Source organism: Antedon mediterranea, chromosome 7 (assembly GCF_964355755.1).
Source record: "Antedon mediterranea chromosome 7, ecAntMedi1.1, whole genome shotgun sequence".
Classification (NCBI taxonomy): domain Eukaryota; kingdom Metazoa; phylum Echinodermata; class Crinoidea; order Comatulida; family Antedonidae; genus Antedon; species Antedon mediterranea.
The window spans coordinates 11,602,438-11,612,669 of NC_092676.1; the positions used below are offsets into that span (position 1 = coordinate 11,602,438).

At 32.8% G+C, this 10,232-nt stretch overlaps 2 long non-coding RNA genes across 2 annotated transcripts; one reads left to right on the forward strand and one right to left on the reverse strand.

The window, feature by feature from the left end:
- LOC140054843 (uncharacterized) lies at positions 1-863 on the forward strand. The gene is made up of 2 exons (XR_011846580.1): positions 1-107; positions 518-863. It is a non-coding gene; the product is annotated as an uncharacterized lncRNA (long non-coding RNA).
- A 5,586-nt stretch (positions 864-6,449) lies between these two features.
- LOC140055125 (uncharacterized) lies at positions 6,450-8,360 on the reverse strand. Its single transcript, XR_011846627.1, has 4 exons — positions 8,150-8,360; positions 7,263-7,336; positions 7,022-7,110; positions 6,450-6,675 (listed from the first exon to the last, which is right to left on the reverse strand). It is a non-coding gene; the product is annotated as an uncharacterized lncRNA (long non-coding RNA).
- Positions 8,361-10,232: the final 1,872 nt, after the last annotated feature.

Here is a 10,232-nt window from a genome sequence, read left to right on the forward strand (position 1 = left end):
TGCTACGGAATCCTGAAACAGGCAATTTGATTGGCTAACAGAGTGGCTCAAGTCATTGAAGCGTTAAATTTGCCTTTAACAGCTATTCAAAGTACACTGAGGAAGCGGTAAGGTTTTAACAAAACTTTCTTACTGTAAAAAACATTCAATATTAATTCATACTTGCTATTTATGCATCCTAGATAATATAAAACAACATAGAATAGTTTAATGATTTATATAATATGAAAAGTAGAAATATTGGCTTCACTAGCGAATCATAAACAACAAGAGGTTAGAAAGTACGAAATGACTTTCTAGCGCGACACACTCAGTTTGGTGAACACAGAAACACTTTTGGTCAAAATATTAGGCCTAGCCTAGGCATAAGATAAGAGATGAACTGTATGCCAGCTTAGTACTTCAAGTTAGCCTAGTAAAACCACCTAGCATACCTTGGTCTAGGCCTACCCCAAAAAAAAAATGATTTTTAAATGTGTTTAAAAAAGTTTAATTTAATTTTTCATTCTGTTTTCAGATCTTGATTGGTAATACTGTAATGTAATACCAATAGTTTTGACAGTGGTGGTGATGCTGTTGCTACTTTCTCTTCTCAAAGAACTCCAATAATGGTGGTGATACGCTGCTTAATATAACTTTACAAAAATGACTTTGATTCTGATGATACATGACACATGTATTCTATTATGCAACGTAACCCTGAATAAAACCGTGAAATAATTGTATCGAAAAATATGTATGTATTTAAATGACCCGGCACAAAAGATGATAATACTGTTGTTGTAACACGCAGCCTGAAATGACCAAAATGTTATAATTTAAAGTGTACCAATTGTAAATAAATTTAAACACATCAAACACAATCAACTGTCTGTGTATCATTAATTTTGGTTCATTTCTATGTGTTGTATTTTTATTGTCACTTTATTAATAGTACTTATTTATAGTTATTACAAGCCTCACACATAACATAAGTTTAGTAAAAAAAAGTTTACTAACGTATGTTGTTATTTGAAGTCTCATTTGACAATGTTAATGTTAATGGATTTCTTTGAAAATTTCAATGATTATAGAAAAATGTATTAGTTACATTTGTGCTAAATTTCAAAGCCATAGGTATACCAGAAGTTAGCGTTGTCAAGGTGAACATGAGTCGCTGTCTGCCAGCACATTTAAACTTCCTTTTTGAACTATTGTTTATCTTTGAATGCATTTTTCACTGCTAAATAAAAATGAATTCTTACTTGTATTTCTTTACTTATTGTATCATAACTCTAAAAATACTTGACCAAATTGAATAATTTTTTCAGTATTTTAAAGCAAATTATGTGCTCTGTACAAATATCTTGAAAACTCAAAATGTCACATTTACGACAAATGCCTGGTTTTGATTTGGCTGTACACATATTATGAAATTGGCCGGCGACAGGCGGTTTTGTGTCATATCATGAAGTTTAAAGTGACATTATTTTTTAAGGGCAAGGATTTTCAAAATAAAACTTGGCCAATACAAAGAATAACGTTTCCTGTACCGTCATAACGCTTTAAAACACACTTTTAGTGCATAGTTTTATATATATAACACAGTAATTATAGGCGACATTGGTTTTTCATATTCGTGTTGGTATAGTGAGCCTGTTTTATCCTTGATATGGTATTCATGAAACCTGGACTAAATAGTCCTGGATTAAGCCATGGAAAATTACAGCAGCTAGGTGGTCCATGACGTTTCCTTCTAAACTTGTTCTAAACACGCTAGCATTGCAATCGCGTACTACGCGTCCAGGGTATAATTTACCCTGCACAAGTTCAACTAGAGGTCAGATTATAGGTTCTGCACACACAGTACGTGTACACGTGTGACAGATGCCTGATGAATAAAAATAGTAACATAAAACAACTAATTTTGCCATTAAACCAGAAGCATAAATGAAATTATTGGAAAACAAAGTAAGTCTTGAATATTTAAAGAAGACTCTTGTGTAATTTTATTTGAATTTCATTTAAAGAAATTGGATTTTAAGGCGAACTTCAGGCCTAGCTAGCCTAGCTAGGCCTACCCTACCTCTCTCTAGACTCTAGGCCTACCTAGACTAGCCTAGGCGCAACTACTATCTAGGCCTAGTAGTATTCCCACCCACTATTCTAGTCTTAGGCCTACACTAGTTTCACTAAAACTATGGCCTATTACCTAGCCTTGGCCTAGTTCCAGTAGTAACTACTGTCTACTCTTTAGATCCAGACTAGCCTACTAACTAGCTAACTACAAGGCCTAGGCCTATATTTATTATTATATATATATAGGAGGATTATAGGCAGACTCCTACTACTACTGCTACTACTACTAGTTCTAGCCTAGGCCTAGCTAGTAGTACTACTACTAATTTTGTCCTTTTTTTATATTTTGTTTAAAAAAATGGGTTCATCATTTGTTATTATTAATTGATCTGTTACAGTAGGTTGATTCATAATAATAATAATAATAATAATATGATGATTAAATAAAAAAAATAGGCCTAACCTAGCTAACTGCAACCTTGCCTATCTAGTTCCTACTACTAGACTAGAGTAGAGCCTGCCTTCTACTAGCTATTCAATTCAATTCAATTCAATTCAATTCAAAATTCTTTAATCATCCCACACGGGGCAATTCAAATAAAAAGTTCTGGATTAAAATGATCTTACAAAAATTAATATACAAAATATCACAATACACAGAACAAAAAAAAAAAAAAAAAGTCAAGTCAAGGTTCAAGAATTTAAGAGTCGAATAGCCACTGGCAAAAACGAATTCCTTTTCCGGTTTGTTCTACATGCCGGGCATCGAAAGCGACGCCCATGAGGCATGAGCTCGAAATCACTGAACAAGGCATGGTTAATATTTTTTAGAATAGCTCTACTTTTTTCTAGAGTTTGCATGTCACAGAAAGAAGATAAGCTACGAAGTTGACAACCTATTAATTTAGAACTTAAGTTAACAATTCTTTGTAGTGAGTTTTTCTCTTTGACCCTAAGACTAAAAAACCAGCATATAAAGGAAAAAGTTAAAACGTTCTCAATAAAGGAATTATAAAAAACCCTAAGAATTACTTTATCGACATTAAAATGGTTCAGCTTCCTTAACAGATAAAGTCTCTGGTGTCCTTTCTTTACTATTGCCTCTGTGTTTAATTCCCAGCCGAGATTGTCCTCAAATATAGTACCTAGGTATTTAAAGGAATGGACAATATCGACTGGTTCGTCATTTATAATGGATACCCAAGGGTTGCGTCCTTTCTCCTTCCTAAAATCTACAATCATCTCCTTGGTTTTGGTCACATTGAGTTCCAAGTAGGAGTTTCCACAAAATTGGATAAAATCATCTAAAGCGGAACCATGGCCGTCCTGTGAATTTTGAAGGAGAGACAGCAAGACAGTGTCGTCAGCAAATTTAACAAGATGACTATTGTCCTGTTTGCTGCGACAGTCATCCGTGTATATAATATACAGGAGAGGAGAGAGGACGCAACCCTGGGGGGATCCAATACTTGTCATACGTACATTCGATTGTCTTTGGTTAACTAAGACCCTCTGACATCTGTTCGTAAGAAAACTTATAATCCATAATACAAAATCACGTTGAAAACCAAAATTCGAAATTAATTTGTTTGCTAAAATATAAGGGTGCATGGTATTGAAGGCAGAAGAGAAGTCGGCGAATAACATTCTGGCGTGAGATCGAGGCAGTTCAAGGTGCTTGTACAATGTGTTTAATAAAAAAAGCTTGGCATCCTCAACACCTCTTCCAGACCTATATGCAAACTGCAGTGGATCGAGTTTAGACTCTACAACAGACGTGATGTAGGTTTTAACTATCTTTTCAAAGATTTTCATAACAAGAGATGTCAGCGCAATAGGGCGCAGATCATTCAGTTGTTTTATGACAGTCTGTTTAGGAATAGGTTTTATAATCGATTCTTTCCAAAGATTAGGAACTACACACTGGTTTATAGAGGTCTGGAAGAGGTACCGAAGGACACCACTGAGCTGATCCGCACACGACTTCAATGTTCTGCCCTCAATACCATCGGGACCAGAACTCTTATATACATTTATATTCCTGAGTAATGTTCTAACATGATCCTCAGAAATAATAATTTCATCTACATGCGGATCATTATTGCCAACAGTGTCGTCTTTTAAATCGTGTTTTTCAAACCTAGCAAAGAAGTCGTTTAATCTATCTGGCAATGCCTGGTCATCAATACCCTCTACATTTATTTTATTTCTTTGTGTTTTATCAGCTGTGTTTATAGACGCCATATGTTTAATTCCTTGCCAAGCACTACGAATACATTCACTACTAAACTTATTTTAAATTTTTCTCTTATACATGTCTTTAGCCTTACGGACAGCTACTTTAACTTCTTTATTTATTTGCTTATTATCATGAGTGGTGCCTTGGTAAAAAATCCGTTTTTTCTTATTTAATATGTCTTTCAACTCTTTCGTAACCCACGGCTTATTATTTGCAAAAACGACAACCTCTTTTTTCGGTATTACTGAATCAACACAATAATTTACATATGATGTTATAACATCCGCCATTTCGTTTAGATTTGGTGACGACTCATAAAATACTTGCCAATCAGTGCATTCAAAACACCCTCTTAAACGTTCGATACTGTCCAAAGTCCACAATTTAACAGTCTTGACTATTTTGTCCTTCCTCTGGATAACTGGGACATATTTTGGAATCAGATTCACACAATTGTGGTCCGACGCACCAAGCGGTGGTAATGCCACGGACCTATATGCGCTTGGAACTGTACCGTAGCATAAATCTATTGTTTTATCTTTACGAGTAGGGCAGGTTACATATTGGTGGTATATTCTGAGCACTTTACCAAGCTTGTGTTGGTTGAAATCGCCTAGTATGAGCCTGGGTGCGTCAGGTGACAATGTCTCCAACTTGTGCGTATTTTCAGACAAGATTTCAGCTGCTCGTGTAGAATTAGCCTTTGGGTGTATATACACAACTGTAACAAATAACTGTGGAAATTCCCGCGGACAATAGAATGGTCTCAGTGAAATTGTCAACAATTCAATATCAGGTGTACATTGCTTATCGCGAACAATAGTTATGTTGCACCATCGTTTGTTTACAAATAAGCATACACCACCGCCAATGTCTTTTCCGGATTGTTTTGTCCTATCTCCTCGAATTAGGGTGAATCCATCAATGTCGACACTTTCATTAGGGACATTTTCGCTCAACCATGTTTCTGTAAAACATAATAGATTGGCTTCTCTAAAAACCCTATCATATCGAATATTTGTCCAAACCTCATCCATTTTATTTTTTAATGACCGAACGTTTGCCAAAACAATTGTTGGCAAGTGTAAGCGATATTTATTTTTCCTTATCCTCTGTCTTTCTCCTCCTTTCTTACCCCTCTTCCTTCTTTTATGTCTGCTATTATTGTCGTAGTTGTTTCCTTTGCTAATTATATCTAGGCTTAGGCGTGTTACATCTTGTATTGTGTCGCTCTTCGATCTAAGGCTTAGCAGCGCTTCCCTGCTGTAGACCAGTCTACCGTGACCGATACCATCGACGCTAACACAAAAAACACAACATCGTATGAATAGTAAAAGTGACAAAACTCCACAAACCACGTAATTAGATCCACAATACATTCTTACAAGTGTCAATCAACAAGATTACTCCAAAAAAGTTACTAATTTAACAAAAATCGAATTTAGATCACAACAAGATTCCAGCCTTAGACGTCGCCACTGAGCAGCGCCACCAAAAAGGTGGGTAGTCTCTCCTGGTAGTAGGCATAACAATAACATGCATTATTTAATTGGAGATCTGTGTTCAATAAGATTTACAATTAGATATCACATTTAAATAGTGTACTACATTTTATATATAATTATTTAAAATGTTTTATTTGTTTTTTGTTAAATGGTGAACCTAGCATACAGTATGCATGAATGACCATAATTCAAGGAGCCCTCATATAAATACATAAAACAAACAAATAAATATAGCAAAGCAAACAAAAAACAGAGAAATAAGAAAAACATGTTCAACAGAAATATTGATTAAAAAAGTAATTTCACAAGAAAATATAAAAAAACAAACAATAATACAGTTACTAATTTCCAATATTTATTGTAAATTTCTTTTTTTTATCTACACAGATTTTCAAGTTAGCAAGGCATCAACATTGTTTAAATACTGTTATTATACTACTATTTTCATTGTTGGAGCTGTGATTGCAAAATTATCACAGAGTATAAACTGGCTCGACTGCAGAATTGAGAATCGGACATAAATAATTGAATGACCATCTTTAAGTATAAACAAAACTATTTTGATGACAATTGTATATATATGTATTTCAGTCACAAATTATTTATCTAAATAAAAATTGAACAGAATTCTGTGATCTGAACATGAATGTACATGCTGACAAAACTACAGTAATATGGTATTTTAATTTATTTATTTACTGGTTTTGAATAAAACAATACAGTAATTTAAAAAGTTTCATTTGTTGTTTTTATATGGATATTCTTATTTTCATTTATTACTACACAAGTACAACTTGCTATACAATTGTTTTGGTAGTCCTGTTTCTCTCTGCATGATCATTGCGCTCCATCCAGGTTTGTTAGCAATTGTATCTATAAAAAAAAAAAAATAATGTTAAATTATATTACATCCAAACTTTAACACAGTACAGATAATAGCGGTAGACGATAGACAATCTTTAGCCCTGGCCAACAAAAACTGTAGGCTTACAAGCTAGATAATTTGTCACAATACTCCACTCCATTTTTTTTTCAATAATACCGCTTAACTTACTATGATGAAAATATCCAGAAATCAATCCTTCCTAGATAACTATGCAGTGGGTGGATCCAGGATTTTTTTATTCAATCCCCCACCCACCTTGTGTAGTTTGCAGGATGCAATTTTTTTAGACAATTTATTAATACATTTTAAATATTTGTCTTTATCTTATATTACCTTACATAACCAACAGCATCATTCCATGTAGCCTAAGAGGATGGTAGTGGAGGAGGCATATAATAGTGACCAGATATGTGTTCAGCAGTCTAAACCAATAGAAAAATAAATGAAATTAAACTATATTATCTAAAAAATATTGAAACTATTCCTGGCCTAGGCCTATTTACATTAAATTATGCCAAATTAAAATTAATTCAACAGGTTGTATGTAAATTGTTTCATTTTTATCTTACCTTACCTGACCAGCAGCATTCCATGTAACTTGGACAGTAGTGGAGGCATATAATATTAACCAGACATTTCTTCAGCTGTCTAAACCAAATAGAAAAATAAATGATATTAAAATATATACATCTATTATTACTACTAACTATTTATTAGCCTAGGTCTATTGTATTTCGACACAATGTAGTTGATATGGGGTTAAAAAGGCATCGCCTAAACTTTCCCATTCTATGCCAAATTAAAATTAATTCAACAGGATGCCCATATATGTAAATTGATCCAATATTTTGAAAATACCTAACTGTAACACTGCATTCATTCCAGTCTAGGCCTAGACAAGGCTAACTAAGTAATACAATGTATGCCTACAATAGAATAAGACTACTGTTTACGGACTACCTGAAGTAGGGCCTTGCAATGTCCACCGACTCAGCCAATGGCATAGTCTAGAGAGGCCTAGTTAAGTGTAGGCGTAGCTTAAAATAGGCTTTTAGACTGCGGTCTAGCTAGCTAGGCTATATCCCTCTAACATCATTTTAAACAAAAATGTTAATAATGTAAAATCTATTAAAAATTAAGATTATATATAATGTGATTTACATCTTTAAATAAGTTAAATGTGCGCTTAATGAAGAACAAATCATTTTAACACTAGCAGTATAGGGTGGTTGCTAGGCAATATCGCCCTAGGCAAGCGCTGTCAGAATTAAAGCTGTGGGCCTAGCTTTTGGGCCTAGATTAAACACACTAAATTAACTTACTAAATATAATTTTTTTACTTTCTAAAGTACTTTATTATATTAAATATATGTTGTAATTACTAATTTGATACAAATAAAAATGATTATTATTATTTTGCTTCTTAAATACCGTTTTAAAGTTGTCACACTTGTAACCTACCTTACCTCAGGCCGCCATTTTTTTCGAGCTATTCTTGAGATAGTCCAGGACTAACTTTCTTAAACCTACCCCTTGGGTGGACTATCTTTTGCCGGTTTTAGTCCAGGTTTAGTCCAGGTTTAGTCCAGGACTAAAGTTAGTCCTCTTTCATGAATACCATTTCAAAATAGTCCAGGACTAAATCCAGAGATAATCCAGGACTAAAATTAGTCCCCTTTCATGAATACGGGCCAAAGACAACAACACGATTATTACGAGGACGATGAAGAACATGATATGTTTATGTGTACTAATGATGATAGATTACATAGAGATAAGTTTAGAATTGTATTAAATGTAAATGGTAGTGAGTTACAAATGTACATAGATACACAAGCTGATGACACAATAATGAGTATCGATACTTTACAATAAGTATTTTAGTAATATTCCAATCACTAATGATGATATCATACCACTCAAAACTTATAGTGGTGAGAGATTAAAGATACTTGGTAAAGTAAAGTGTAATGTTATTGATTGTGATGGTAATGCACACAACTTAAGAGCCATTGTCTGTAAAAATCAAAGATTTGGTGGCAGATGTAAAAAAATGGATTTCTCTCAAATTTTTACCATGAATAGACATTTCAATAAAAAGCATATCTACAACATTTATTTTAATTTTTAGCCTCCGTTGCCATGACAACGGTCAATTATCAAAATGTTGATGTTTTTGCCATTTTTCACAGATTTTCTATAGTGAAAAAGTACAAACTTGTATACTTATTTTAACCAAAAATACTTACAGTATACAGTTTTTGTTTATAGCAGTGTAAACAACGTGTATTGAGTTCAATTTAATGTAGAAAAAAAATAAATTACAAAATGGAGTTTGGTTGATACCATTATTTTAAAAAGGGGTGTTTTTAAAAAATATTTTTTTTATAAAAGTATACCTCATAAACGTACCTATAACTTCCAAAGTGGTCTTTTTAAATCAATGAGGTTTTTTAATTTGATAGGCAATAGATTTGTCAACAATAATCACGAAAAAAACACTGGGGCAAATTTCGTACATAGGTTTTGTGTTGCCAGGAAAATCCGAAAAATACAAAAAATATAACAAAATATCAACAAACAAAACACATGAAACACAATTTAAATATGGCTAATCTAATAATAAAATGTATATATGGCTTGTCATAATGCTACTAGAGTCATACGAATAGTTTAGATAAAAATATAGGAGAATGTGTTGCCAGGTTTATTTCAATTAATTGCCAGAAAAACAGTATTTTGCATTGAAATATTTAGTTGATGGAAAATAATGTTAAACTTGGAAATAATTGCGTCAATGGTTTTTATAAATTTTTAAATCTATTTTGTGTAAAGAGATACAGAAAGACCTCCCAAAAAATCTGACCTTGTAAATAGGTCATTTGAGGTCAAAAGGGGTCAGAATGCAAAACAGGACAGGTCCCCACTTTACTACAACTATTAATGTTTGATCAAAATTTACAAGATAGTTCATAACAATTCTCAACAATTTTCATATTTTACCTATAGTGTTACCTTAGCAACCATTTCTATGTGTAACTAAGGAAAGTAATTTTTTTTTAAACGTAAAAAATGGCGTTTTTATAAATACAAAGAATTGATTGCATTTGTAATTTTTCTCAATTTTACTTCTACTGCATTCCATTAATGACAAACTTGACCTTGTAAATTCATTCATTTTGAGGTCAACATTTTACCATAGTAACTGTTTCTATGTGAAAATTTCAAAAAAATAAGGGGTTTTTCATAAATACAAAACATATTTTCTACATAGTTTTACATTTCTACTTTTTGCCAAATTTACTTTAAATACTGAATCCTAATAATCTCAGAAAGAAAGTCTTGACGAATCTGAATAAAGGTGAAAAATGACCTTTAGTGTTATCTTAAACCTGTTTACGTAACTAATGATATTAAAAAAAAAAATTAAATATGGAGTTTCCATGAAAAAAAAAATGTTACATATTGAGGTCAAACATAGAGATATTGTTCACTATAATATCTCTATGGGTCAAATGACATCAACATTTTACCTATAGTGTAT